General features: G+C 40.0%; 1 long non-coding RNA gene across 1 annotated transcript; it reads left to right on the top strand.

Annotated features, from left to right (window-relative positions):
• The first annotated feature begins 299 nt into the window (after window positions 1-299).
• On the top strand, window positions 300-3,455 carry LOC124395925. The gene is made up of 2 exons (XR_006927701.1): window positions 300-1,572; window positions 2,297-3,455. It is a non-coding gene; the product is annotated as an uncharacterized LOC124395925 (long non-coding RNA).
• Window positions 3,456-15,156: the final 11,701 nt, after the last annotated feature.

Here is a 15,156-nt window from a genome sequence, read left to right as displayed (position 1 = left end):
TTCTATTTATTTAAATATTTTGTCCAGAAAGCTTGTAATCAATTACAAAAAAAAAAAATACAGTAGAAAATCTTGAAAATCAATACACCAATAGACAGGGTGAATATGAATGAGAAACATTTTAAAGAACGAGCAAACCTATGAAGGAAACTGTTTTAAATATGGAATATGATTGAAAATGCACCTGAGGTTTTAAATGATTTTTCCTTTGCTTTTCTCAAGATCTCCACAGTAAAATGAGTTGAAATTAGTTAGAATACTAGACAGGGACACTGAAAATAAGAATAATTTAAAAGATTGAGCGAACCTATAAAGAAAAATGCTTTATGAGTGTTTGAATACGGTGATTCAAATACCGTGATTTTTATGTTTCTTAAACATTGTACAGTAGTACGACCTGAAAATGAATTCATTTATAGTCAGGCTCACTCTGAGTAAAGATCAATTGAATGAATTAGCAAACATTTAAAGAAAGGTAAAATAAAGGCGATTTTGCTTTTACATTTTACTGTATAGCAGCAGCAGCTGATCAATCTCCTATTACAGTGAATAGGATTACAGTAGGGCTGGGTGATAAATCGATTTTATCGATTAACTCGATTGTGTAGTTCACGTCGATCTGTTTTAATAAAAATCGGTTTTCTCTTTAATGTCCGCCGACGCTCCCCTCTGGGCTTCCATTTCGACCGAACTCAGCCCTCTCCCCACGCGTTTGCCATAGAGATACACAAACAACATAGCAGCGAGCAGAGAAGAACTCGTTCCCAAGAAAGGCACAGTGTCATCTGTAATTTGGAATTGGTTCGGTTTTGCTGAGTCAGACGCAGCACAAACACCACCCCGCTGCAAAGTGTGTTTGAAGGCTGTTGCAAGCAAAGGTAGCAGTACCACCAATTTACTGCAGCACCTCAAACAGAGGCATGCTGTCGAGTGGGAGAGATGTAGGGCCCTAAGAAATAAACAAGACAGTGGCAGCACAAGCACAACTGCCAAAAAACTACCTACAGTCTTACAAACATTTACAAACTGTGTTCCGTATGATAAAAATTGGGCCCGGTGGAAAGCGATCACGGATGCAGTGGCAATTTATATCGCAAAAGATATTTTGCCCATATGTACTGTGGAAAAGCCGGGGTTTATTCATATGCTGAAAGTTTTGGACCCCAGGTATGTGCTACCAAGCCGCAAATATTTTTGTGAAGTTGCCTTGCCTTAGCTATATAATAATACACGCCAAAGGATTGCTAAGGAGTTGTAAGCGGTGACGTTTTACTCCGCCACAGCAGATTTATGGTTCAGTCGAACGATGCAGTCCTATGAGTTTAACGGTGCACTTTGTTAACGACGACTGGACTCTCCGAAACGTCTGCCTCCAAACGGCGTACTTTCCCGACGACCACAAGGGGGAAATAATTGACCAGGGGCTAAAAGATGCTCTGAGCTCTTGGAACCTCGTTGAAGACCGACTAACCTGTATGACTACAGACAGCGGCACCAACATGATCAAAGCTCTGAATGACAACGAGTGGCCCAACCTCCAGTGCTTTGGACACAGATTGCACAAAGCTATAGGTAAGAGTCTAATGGCTATTCATTCAAGTGATGTACAATCCCAAAAGACACGTACACAAGAGCCAAATTAATGCATTATGTAGTTAATCCTTTGTATTTAACCAATATATATTTCCACAAAATTGCCATTAATAATCATAATGGTATACATGCCCCTTGTGTGTGTGTCTGTGCTTGCACGCGTACGTGTATGTATGAGTGCGTGCTCTTTGTGCATGTGCATTAAAATTATGCAGAATAGTGTTGTTGTTATTATTATTTTAATATTATTATTTTATTTGGGCCATATTACTTACCTGATCAGTAACACTTATTCCTGAAATAAAGCACCGTTTATTTATTTTGTATATTCGTTTAATTGTATATTTAATGTATTTAACCATTTTTTTTTGTTCTTGTTCTAATTGTCTTAACTTACACAAAAATACCTGCAAACTGCTGCGTTTACAAATAGGCTTGATGTTTATTCATTTTTTTCAAACATTGCTGTTTCTTTCACTGTAGATTTACATTTTATAGATACATTTCAGATTCTAAAGCAATGTTAATTATGTTCTTAATTTTTTTTTTATTATATATAACAAAAAGAACCGATAAGAATACTGTTAAAGTACCGGATCGATAAGCATTATCGGTAAGAGTAGTATTAATACCATTTAAAAAATTTGTGAATGAAGGTCATGTTTTACTAAAATGTCTTTTGATTGTATTCTTTATTTATTAGAGAATGGACCCACGGATCGAACGTGCCATTGGGGTGTGTAAAAAAGGCTGTTTCTGCCTTTTCTTACAGCTGGAAAAAGAAGAGACATGACTAAAGTACAGGCGGAGCTTGGTCTACCCACTCATCAGCTAGTAACGGAGACTACAGATCAACAGATGGGGTTGATAGATTTCTCGAGCAGCAGAAGGCCATAGTCCGTGTCCTGGGTTCGGACAAGATAAGTCGTCATCTTGTGCCCACTTGGCAAGATTCAGATGTTTTGGAGTCCATAAATAAAGCTGTGAAACCACTCCAAGACTTTACCGACGCACTCTCTGGGGAGTCTTATGTCAGTGTTTCCTACATTAAACCGGTGCTCCATCTGTTCAAAACCAGTCTCCTACAGCCAGAGGAGGAAGACACAGAGCTCACTAAAACAATAAAAAGAAACATAATGCAGTAACTTGACGAAAAATACAGCGACCCTGTAAAGGATGAACTCTTGGACATGTTCTCACTGATGGACCCAAGCTTCCGCACAACCTACATTGACCCAGACAAGGTGGAATAAAGGGCTGTCCCTGAGGCTGAGCTCATGTCTCTACCTGCTCCTGCCAACAGCAGTACACCACAGCAGCCTGGCCCAGCAGTGCAGGTGCGACAAGAAGAAGCACAGCCTCCACTCAAGAAAAAGAGGACTTTAGCAGCCTTCTTCAAAAATAATGCACCAGTGGCATCTCCCCACCAGTCATCGGCAGTAACGTTAGAGACTGAGTTGACGACTTACTTATTGACCCCTGAGGTAGACCCAGACACAGATCCCCTTGAGGGGTGGAAGCGCTACCAACCGAATTTTCCAAGGCTAAGTAGACTGGCAAAAAAATACCTCTCTGTCCCAGCAACGAATGCCCCCTCAGAGAGAGTTTTTAGTGTAGGGGGTGGCATTGTTACATGTGCATGCCTCAAGCCAGAGGTAGAAGACTGGCTTTCTGTAGTCCTGGCTAAGAATGTTTAGAAGAAAAGAAAGGATGTTCAAACTGCACAACAAATATGCACCTTATGCTCTCATGCACTGATATTTAATGCTGTTGAACTACCTCCAATCTGCTGAATAGCAAGATGTTAAACTTGTGTTTAAAGAAAACTTAATTTCTGTATGATAAAGTTTTATGTTGTGTTACATTTTATGTTACGTTTTTTTTTTCACAATTTACAATGGCAGGGCCTTGTTTCTGATTGCACTTTAATCCAAAGTGGGTTATAATCCCAGAAGGGTAAATAAACTTTATTGAATAAAGTTAAAACTTTTTTTGAACATTTACTTTGTCATATTCAGATTGATTTTAAGCAGGGGGGAAAAAATCGATTTAAATCGCAAATCGGATTTTTTGTGAAAAAATCGGGGATTAAATTTTTTAGGACATATGGCCCAGCCCTAGATTACAGAAATGCAGTTGGAGGAGTTGTGGAAGCAGCAGTTCAAGGTTGATTTTCCTGAAACTGCTCATGAAGAACAGACAGGAATGTCAAAGGAGGATCAACAGTTTATTATATGTCTTATTCAGCAAAATTGATTAATGGTCATTATTGCGTCGGTCTACCATTCAGAGATGCTGAAGTGGTCATGCCTAGGAACAGGAGAATTGCAGAACAACATGCTTTAACTCTTCAAAGGAAGTTTAAAGTAAATTCTTCCTTTCATGTAGATTATACCACCTTTATGGAGGATGCCATCCATAAGAAAGGGTACCTGGTCTGAACTGAAGAGATGTGATGGACGTCTGTGGTTTATACCCAATCATGGTGTATATCACCCCAAAAAGCAAAAGATCAGGGTGGTGTTTGATTGTAGAGATTCTTATCAGGGTACATCACTGAATCAAATGCTTCTGCAAGGTCTGGTTTTAACTAGTTCTTTAGTGAGCGTGCTTGTCTAATACTAGATACTTTATACTGGAACCTGTCACACTGATGGCCGACATCGAATCCATGTTCCATGTTCCAAGTCCGAGTTCACCCAGAAGATTGTAAACTCTTGAGATTTCTGTGGTGGCCAGAAGGTTACGTAAATGGCAATCTAGAGAAATACAGAATGTTGGTGCACTTATTTGGAGCTACATCATCACCAAGTTGCTCAAATTTTGCATTGAGGAAATGTGCAATGAATCAAAAGGATCTATTTGACTCCAAGACACTTGATGTTGTTTTTAATAATTTCTATGTGAATGACTGTCTAGTTTCTGTACCTTCTGAATCAGATGTTGTGCAGCTGTACAAGGATCTCACTAATATGTGTGCAGATAGAGGATTTCATTTAACAAATTGGATGAGTAACAGCCGTGCTGTATTGGGTGCTGTACCTGAAAAGGACAGAGAGAAGAAGGTAAAGGATTTGGACTTGGTTAGTGACACTTTGCCACTTGAAAGAGCATTGGGAGTGCAATGGTGTGCTGAATCAGATGCCTTTCATTTCAAAGTGGTAGTCAAGGATAGACCTCTTACAAGGCAAGGAATTCTCTCAGTGGTAAGCTCTATTTATGATCCACTGGGGTTCTTGTCACCTGTGATTCTGTCTGCCAAGAGGATACTGCAAGATCTTTGTAGAGAGGGAATAGAATGGGACAATGTTATTCCTCCGGTGTAGGATGTAGGTTCAGCATTGGGTGAACTGGCTGGATGATTTGCATCGCTTGGAGAGTTTTAAGGTCAAATGATGTTTGAAGCCTGATGGGTTTGGAGAAGTAAAATCTGCTCAAATGCGTAATTTTTTTTTTTTATGCAAGCGAGCAACAATACAGTGTGGTATCCTATCTGCTGCTTCATAATGACCAAAAACTGGCAAATTCTACTCTTCTGGTAAGCAAGGCAAGAGTTACACCATTAACCCATTACATTCCCTCGCTTGGAACTTACAGCTGCTACACTTGCTAGTCGAATTGATAAGATATGGATGAAAGAACTCAAGATACCTCAAGATCATTTTTTTGAACTGACAGCACTTTAGTACTCAAATACCTTCAAAATAAGACCTCAAGATTTAAGTGCTTTGTGGCTAATAGAGTGTCTGAAATTTTGAGGGCTTCTGACGTATCACAGTGGAGGTACATGAATTCTTCAAGCAATCCAGAAGATCTGGCTTCTAGAGGAGTGAAAGTAGATTCGTTCTTAAAGAATGAGATGTGGATTTATGGTCCCACATATCTAGTTCAACCACAAGAATGGCCAATGGATCCCACCAACAGGGATGCAATCTTGTCTTACTTCAAAGGAAGTACTTTGGTAAACATGGTAGAGGTCAAAGAAGAATCTGATTCTGTATTACGTCTCTTTTAATTACCGTATTTTTCGTACTATAAGCCGCTACTTTTTTCCCACGTTTTGAACCCGTGGCTTAAACAACGAAGCGGCTTATTTACGGGTTTTTCCTGGTTTCACAAACTTCAAGCCAAAAAAACTAAGCGACGTAACATTAGACCAATGAAATTTCCGAATGGAAACGAAAAAAACGCACCTCACCTGTGTTCTGAGCTGCACGGCTTCGGGAGAAAAACTTCACTGGTGGCGCACGACGATGACAAAAGATAAACTCCCCAGAGAAATACAGTGGTACCTTGACCTACGAGTTTAATTCGTTCCTCGGACGAGCTCGTATCTCAATTTGCTCGCACATCAAATCGGTTTTCCATATTGAAAATGCTTAAATGGCATTAATCCGTTCCAACCCTCAAAATGACACCCCGTTTTTGTTTCATGTTATTAAATTGGAAAATACATTTCTAAATAACAAATCTTGTATAAAAACATAATAGAAAGAGTATGTTAAGATATAATAAGGTTTTATTCAGTGTATTTTCCTTGGAGATGAGACGACTTGAGCTAACGAAAACGCCGGTGGGGGGTGTGTGTGGGTGGAGGGGGGGAAGAGGCGATAGGTGGCGGCGGAGGGAAAACTTGTTTTTTACTATCACTCCTGTACACTACGTATCCCTAAACTTTTAAAATTTGTACTTTTTCTTCTTTGCTTATCTAAATTTTCGTCACAATATTCGCTTTCTGGCTTCGCTTCGCCATCTAGCAGTGGCGTCTCGAGCTCGTACCTCAATTTTTTGCTCGCGTAACAAAGCAAAAAAAAATCTCCCAAGTGACCGCTCGTACCTCGGAAAACTTGTAAATTAATGCACTCGTAGGTCAAGGCACCACTGTATTTGTGAAAGGAAGGAGGAAGACAGTGAACAATGACTTTCTTGGTAGGCTACTGTTTAGATACAAGCCGTTGTAGTGCGTTGAGTCTGGGTGAAGGGAGAGCTCACTAAAACTCCACTTGCAACAGAAATCATATAAGCACAGACAGGTTTCCAAAACTCGTGCTTTTTTATTTTTCTTGGCAACAGCGTTATGGGTTAGTCAAAGAAACTTAGAAATGAGCATCAGAAAATAATAAGAACATAATCCTCAGTCTTACACACACGCAGTAATAGCGGAAGAATGCAGTGGCAGGCTATTCCCAAAATACCGCTATGCTCCTAATAGAAACGCAACATATTGCATTTAGTGTCTTTCGTTAAAGCCTGTGTAAAGTTCATTCGTTTCAGTGTAGACAGGTGCGGCTTATTTATGTTAAAAATAAAAATCTTTGTCAAATTCAGTACTTCCCTTGTTGGATTCGACTTAGCATGGATCCTTCGTCTAAAAAGAATCTTGATGGATCTTAGCAAGGAAAGGAAACAACTACAGACTAATCTTGTTCGCCCTGGTGCAGATCCAAATCAACAAAGGATGACTATTAATAAAGAAATGCAGAAGTTCAAATTTGCTCTGTGTAGAGACTTGCTTTCTTTGGAAGAATTGGAGAAGGCTAAAATGGAAATTATCCGACTTTCCTTAAGGAAAGGGATTGTCTGAGGAACTGACAAGTCTACAAAAGAATGGAGTAGTCAAGCGAAATAGTCCGCTCTATAGTCTTAATCCAATTTTGCAGTCTGAAATCATCAGGGTTGGTGGGCATCTTGATAAAGCATTGATTCCCTAAGACTCTAAACACCCAATCATATTGGTTAAAGACTTGCATATTTTCAACTTGATTCTGCAAAAAAAATTCATGAAGAAGTAGGACACAGTGGACGGAACTTCATGTTGGCCACACTTCGACAGCGTTATTGGATCCCTGGAGCGAGTGCAACTATAAGAAGAATTCTATCAAAATGTGTTGCATGCAGAAGGTTCAATGGAATTGCAGGACATCAGCAGATGGCTGATTTGCCTCAAGATTGAGTTTTACCAGACAAACCACCCTTTACTCATGTGGGAGTAGACTGTTTCGGCCCTTTTGAGGTGAAGCGAGGAAGAACCACCTTAAACACACATTGAAATGATCGCATCACTGGACACAGATTCATTTATTCATGCACTAAGATGTTTTATTGCTCGATGAGGACAAGTGGCTGAAATACTTTCAGATAATGGAACAAACTTTGTCAGGGCTGAGCGTGAATTACAGGAGGCGATACAAAATTGGAATCACAATCAGATTAACAATGTTCTTCAAAAGAAGATAAAATTAACTTTCAATCCTCCTACTGGATCATGAAGGGATCTGGGAAAGGCTCATCAGATCAATAAAGAAAATACTGAATTCCATTCTTTGAGGCCAAAGTCTGGATGAAGAGGGATTTCAAACATTCTTGTGTGAAATAGAATCCATTCTTAATAATCGACCCATAACAAGATGATCTTTGGATCCCAACGACTTGGAAACTTTAACACCAAATGATCTTCTTCTTCATCACAGGATGATGTGTATGCCTGTCGACGATGGCCTTAAATTGAATATTTAGCTAACCTATTTTGGAAACAATGGATTGGTAAATATCTACCTCTTCTACAAGAATGCCAAAAGTGGATGGTAAAGACACACAACCTTCAGGTGGGAGATGTTGTACTGGTAGTGGACGATAATGCACCTAGAAGTTCTTGGATCATGGGCAAGATTGTTCACACAATAGAGGACAAAAAAGGATTCACACAGCAAGTTAAAATCAAAACTATGAGTACCTGCATGCCAGGCCAATTACCAACATTTGTTGTATTCTTGAAGTTGAGGAATTTAAAGACTAACTATAACAGTGACATTTGAGAGCTCTCAACTGACCCTTTGACTTGACTTAGACTTGATTAAATGACTGACGACTGACTTTACTGACTTATACTAGACGTAGACATACACTTTACTCTGCTTCAAGGATGAACTAAATAAACATTTGAGTTTTCTGAATGCACACACGTGCACACACACATTTCATATTTTCAAGTATATAAAAAAAAAAAGAAATAATGTACAACAATGAGTTATGAAATTTGCATATTGTTTATATTGTATTTTGATTGTGTTGGTGATTTATTACAGGTTTATTTCCGGATATGTTGTTCGCACAGGTGTAAGTGGGTATTTACGTAATTAGTGTTTTCCTGTTTGAAGTTGCATAGAGAGGGGGGTGAGTTGGTGGGAACGCTTACTTTCTGTTGAACGTTTTAATAATTCTTAACGGGTCTACAGTGTTTTCTCTTACGGACTTTAAACATAACATCAATAAATCTACATGGTTTTAAATGCTGAGAAACAAAACGTGTCAGAGTTTGTCCTGCTGCTTAGCCTCTCAGCGGCTATAGGTTGCCGCTATACTCGGTGTAAACAATAAAGCCACATATGCCTCTCACACAACCATCATGGAATACTCCCAGCATTACAAAATATCCTGAGCAGTTTTGTTCCAATTTTCAATGTTAATTACTTTTCAGTAAAGAAAAAAAAACCCTGACTGAGATATTTGTATCTGAATACCACAAGCTTAACTAAATTACCTATTGCAATAGTAACCAGTCATATACCCAATCTAGACAAAACCTGTGTCAACAGTCAACTTTATAAAAAACAAATCATATTTAACAGTTCTGGCCTATTAGTCCTATATACACTGTATGCACAATAACAAAGTGGTCCTTATATGTTAGCAAATGTTTTTAATCCTAAACCTTTCAGACATATAAAGGTAAAACAAGTACATTTGGACACGTGCTTTTCCATACAAAGTTGTAGGATTAAAAAGCAAATACGAACAGTAAGTGGTGATTTGGGGCCACCTAGCGTCCAGGTTAGACCATATAGCTGTGCATGAGTGAGACTTGTACTTGTGCCCCCTGCAGTGGGAACAAACTTATAGGCACTAAACTTATTCATTATTTTATGAAACTTTATATCCTCTTTATATTTGTAAAGCTACTTTGAGGCAGTGTCAATTGGCAAGGTATGTACAAGGTATGTAACAATCAGATGTAAACCTAGAACTAAATTTACTGATCATGGGAAACAGTTCTTTAGAGCTACAGATTTTAGTGTAAACTGAATTCATGGTGTGTTGTTCAATTAATATAAATATCAGTGTTAAAATCTAAATATGTGATTTACAATTTGTTCTTATGGGAAAAAAAATTAAAATCAGTTTGGTAAAGGAATTTTACCAACCCATCATTTACCTATTTACCTTGCATTCTTGTGGTCTATTCCTTACATAGTCACAATTAGCATATTATCAAAATTGTAGTAATCAAAGGTCAGTAGTTTGTGGATTCAATGCAGCAAAATAAGACGGCCAGGTCTAAAAACAAAAAAATAAATCTTTATCATTTCAGCATTAGGACTAAAGACAAATGATTATCAGGATTTTTAAAGAAGACTAGAGTTTTGCTCTTAATCTACCCAGTACCTCCATCAAGAGCAGTGCTGTAGCACATAATAATGGTTAGATTCTCCAAATCATTGATGATTTATAGGAAAAAAAATAGGATTATTGGAATATTATGGGAATGTTCTCTGTAAAACATTGTTACCATAAGGTCACTGTGTTGTATTAGCAGCAGCATGTACATTAAACTATGCAATAATAATGATCATAATCATAATCATAAAAATAAAATTACTACTACTGCAACTACTACTACTACTACTACTACTAATAATAATAATACTTTTAAACAGTAGCTCTAAGTCAGGTCCTTCAGGCTGCGTCATAAACCGCACACTGCCTCAGCAACAGCATTTGAAAGCATCACTATTAATGCCATCCACCAAAACACTCAGGTCTGGGTTTTTTAGTAGCTATTTATTCAATTCAATTCAATTAATTTTATTTGTATAGTGCTTTTAACTATGAACATTGTCTCAAAGCAGCTTTACACAGATAATGTGGTGATTAAAAGTGAATATGTTCTTTTGTTCAGTTTGTCCCTGATGAGCAAGCCGGTGATGACTGTGGCAAGGAAAAACTCCCCGAGATGGCATAAGGAAGAAACCTTGAGAGGAACCAGACTCAAGAGGGAACCCATCCTCATCTGGGTTGCACCGAATGTCCATTTGTAGCAGATATACGATGGATACTGTTGACATTAACTACAGTCCAATCCATCCTGAAAGCTCCCGTTCTTACTCCGGAATTTCATGGAACCACCCAAGGCGTTGATGAGAAACCATCCCAAGCTGCACAGAGTGGCCTCCAGTCGAAGAGAACACTATCCAGAGGCAGGCCTGAACAAAGTGGGAAGAGGGAAGGGGAGAGGGGCAGGAACAGTGGTCACTGGAGCCTCAGGAGCATGTTTAGAGAGAGAGAGAGAGAGAGAGAGAGAGAGAAGAGGGTGACAGGAAGAGAAGGATATGGATTATTAAGTGTCCTTATTGTTGTATGAAAGTTAATGTCACTGTGCAGTTTGGACTCCGGCAAGACTCGCTATGGCAGCATAATTACAAGGGAGAACCAGAAGGTAACACAGACATGAGGGATTTCTGGGATAAGAGACGACCCACCACACCACCGTCAACAAACCTGAGTGAACGTGTGAATGTGAGGGGACGACAGCTTACAAATATACCAGTTCACCAAACACTCTATATCCATGTTCCCTCCAGATCTGAGCCTTTACCTAAGAAAAATCTACTGATAAAAGGCTTGACTAAATAAATGTGTTTTCAACCTCGACTTGAACACTGAGACTGTGTCTGAGTCCCGAACACTGATTGGAAGGCTGTTCCATTACTGTGGGGCTTTATAAGAAAAAGATCTGCCCTCTGCTGTAGTCTTCGTTATTTAACGAATTTATCTAACATATATCATGTATCCTCACCTAAAAATTTAAATATTGTGCAAAAAAAGACTCTAAATTAATTAAATATGTAACTTGATTCTGGCTGTTGCTAACAAACCAGCATATAGCTGTTTTTAAATATGAAGAAGGGAAACTAGTTGGACATGGGCAGTTCACAGCATGATAACATTCAGTGTAACCTCAATCTTGCTATTAAAGTTGCCTGGCATTTAAGTACTCATATCTGTCTTTTTTACATTAAAATTATTTTTTTTATCTTCTTCTTTCGGCTTCTCCCATTAGGGGTCGCCACAGCAGATCATCCGTCTCCATACCCCTCTGTCCTCTACATATGCTTCTTTCAACCCAACTACCTGCATGGCTTCCTTCACCACATCCATTAACCTCCTCATTGGTCTTCCTCTTTTCCTCCTTCCTGGTGGGTCCATCCTCAGCATTCTCCTACCGATATACCCCATGTCCCTCCTCTGCACATGTCGAAACCATCTCAATCTCGCCTCCCTCACCTTGTCTCTAAAACGTCCTACATGCGCTGTCCCTCTAATAAACCCTAACATCTTCAGCTCTGCTACCTCCAGCTCCACCTCCTGTCTTTTACTCAATGCCACTGTCTCTAAACCATACATCATCTCACGTCTCACCACAGTCCTATAACCTTTCCCTTTTACCCTTCTATCACAAATCACTCCTGTCACTCTTCTCCATCCACTCCACCCTGCCTGCACTCTTTTCTTCACTTCTCTAACACGCTCTCCATTACTGTCCATCACCACTGCAAACAGGAAAGGGCTTAGAGCCGATCCTTGATGCAGTCCAACCTCCACCTTCAACCAGTCTGTCGTTCCTACTGCACACTTCACTGCTGTCACACTGTCCTCATACATGTCCTGCATCACCCTCGCATACTTCTCTGACACACCTGACTTTCTCATACAGTACCTCAACTCCTCTCTTGGCACCCTGTTGTACGCTTTCTCTAATTCCACAAACACACAATGCAACTCCTTCTGCCCTTCTCTATACTTCTCCAGCAACATTCTCAAAGCAAATAATGCATCCACAGTGCTCTTCCTCCGCATAAAACCATACTGCTGCTCACAGATGGTCACCTCTACTCTCAGCCTGGCTTCCACTAATCTTTCCCATAATTTAATGGTGTGACTGATCAACTTAATTCCCCTGTAGTTACTGCAGGTCTTCACATCTCCCTTGTTCTTCTCCATTCTTCAGGCATCCTCTCACCTTCCAAAATCCTGTTAAACAATCATGTTAAAAACTCTAACATCTAAACATCTCCATGCTTCTACCAACTTTCAACTTCTCATACAGCACCTCATATGCCTTTTCCTTGGCTTTAGCCACATCCCTCTTACCCGCTTCCGCATCTCCTTGTACTCCTGCCTACTTTTCTCATCACATCCCAATTCTGTTTTGCTAACCTCTTTCTCCTTATGCTTTCCTGTACTACCTCATTTCACCACCACGTCTCTTTGTCTTCCATTCTATTTCCAGATGTCACTGTGCAGTTTGGACTCCGGCAAGACTCGCTATGGCAGCATAATTACAAGGGAGAACCAGAAGGTAACACAGACATGAGGGATTTCTGGGATAAGAGACGACCCACCACACCACCGTCAACAAACCTGAGTGAACGTGTGAATGTGAGGGGACGACAGCTTACAAATATACCAGTTCACCAAACACTCTATATCCATGTTCCCTCCAGATCTGAGCCTTTACCTAAGAAAAATCTACTGATAAAAGGCTTGACTAAATAAATGTGTTTTCAACCTCGACTTGAACACTGAGACTGTGTCTGAGTCCCGAACACTGATTGGAAGGCTGTTCCATTACTGTGGGGCTTTATAAGAAAAAGATCTGCCCTCTGCTGTAGTCTTCGTTATTTAACGAATTTATCTAACATATATCATGTATCCTCACCTAAAATTTAAATATTGTGCAAAAAGACTCTAAATTAATTAAATATGTAACTTGATTCTGGCTGTTGCTAACAAACCAGCATATAGCTGTTTTTAAATATGAAGAAGGGAAACTAGTTGGACATGGGCAGTTCACAGCATGATAACATTCAGTGTAACCTCAATCTTGCTATTAAAGTTGCCTGGCATTTAAGTACTCATATCTGTCTTTTTTACATTAAAATTATTTTTTTTATCTTCTTCTTTCGGCTTCTCCCATTAGGGGTCGCCACAGCAGATCATCCGTCTCCATACCCCTCTGTCCTCTACATATGCTTCTTTCAACCCAACTACCTGCATGGCTTCCTTCACCACATCCATTAACCTCCTCATTGGTCTTCCTCTTTTCCTCCTTCCTGGTGGGTCCATCCTCAGCATTCTCCTACCGATATACCCCATGTCCCTCCTCTGCACATGTCGAAACCATCTCAATCTCGCCTCCCTCACCTTGTCTCTAAAACGTCCTACATGCGCTGTCCCTCTAATAAACCCTAACATCTTCAGCTCTGCTACCTCCAGCTCCACCTCCTGTCTTTTACTCAATGCCACTGTCTCTAAACCATACATCATCTCACGTCTCACCACAGTCCTATAACCTTTCCTTTACCCTTCTATCACAAATCACTCCTGTCACTCTTCTCCATCCACTCCACCCTGCCTGCACTCTTTTCTTCACTTCTCTAACACGCTCTCCATTACTGTCCATCACCACTGCAAACAGGAAAGGGCTTAGAGCCGATCCTTGATGCAGTCCAACCTCCACCTTCAACCAGTCTGTCGTTCCTACTGCACACTTCACTGCTGTCACACTGTCCTCATACATGTCCTGCATCACCCTCGCATACTTCTCTGACACACCTGACTTTCTCATACAGTACCTCAACTCCTCTCTTGGCACCCTGTTGTACGCTTTCTCTAATTCCACAAACACACAATGCAACTCCTTCTGCCCTTCTCTATACTTCTCCAGCAACATTCTCAAAGCAAATAATGCATCCACAGTGCTCTTCCTCCGCATAAAACCATACTGCTGCTCACAGATGGTCACCTCTACTCTCAGCCTGGCTTCCACTAATCTTTCCCATAATTTAATGGTGTGACTGATCAACTTAATTCCCCTGTAGTTACTGCAGGTCTTCACATCTCCCTTGTTCTTCTCCATTCTTCAGGCATCCTCTCACCTTCCAAAATCCTGTTAAACAATCATGTTAAAAACTCTAACATCTAAACATCTCCATGCTTCTACCAACTTTCAACTTCTCATACAGCACCTCATATGCCTTTTCCTTGGCTTTAGCCACATCCCTCTTTACCCGCTTCCGCATCTCCTTGTACTCCTGCCTACTTTTCTCATCACATCCCAATTCTGTTTTGCTAACCTCTTTCTCCTTATGCTTTCCTGTACTACCTCATTTCACCACCACGTCTCTTTGTCTTCCATTCTATTTCCAGATGTCACACCAAGTACCTTTCCAGCATTCTCCCTTATCACTTCTGCAGTAGTTGCCCAATCATTCAGCACCTCTTCACCACCACCGAGCCCCTGTCTGACCTCTTCCCTGAATCTAGGCTCTGTAACACTTTGACCCGAATAACTTGCGATAAATTCATGAAATAAAAGAGCTTGAAGGTGAAGAATTGTTTTTTTTCCACACATTTAATGGCTGGAACACGGCAACCTGCTCTTTTCATACACAAGGGAGTAACTCTTTCTTAGTGTTACAAATAAAACTACGGAAAAAAATATCT

Source organism: Silurus meridionalis, chromosome 13 (assembly GCF_014805685.1).
Source record: "Silurus meridionalis isolate SWU-2019-XX chromosome 13, ASM1480568v1, whole genome shotgun sequence".
NCBI lineage: Eukaryota > Metazoa > Chordata > Actinopteri > Siluriformes > Siluridae > Silurus > Silurus meridionalis.
The sequence above is the reverse complement of the archived record's forward strand: the minus strand, read 5'-3'. Positions and strand labels throughout refer to the sequence as shown.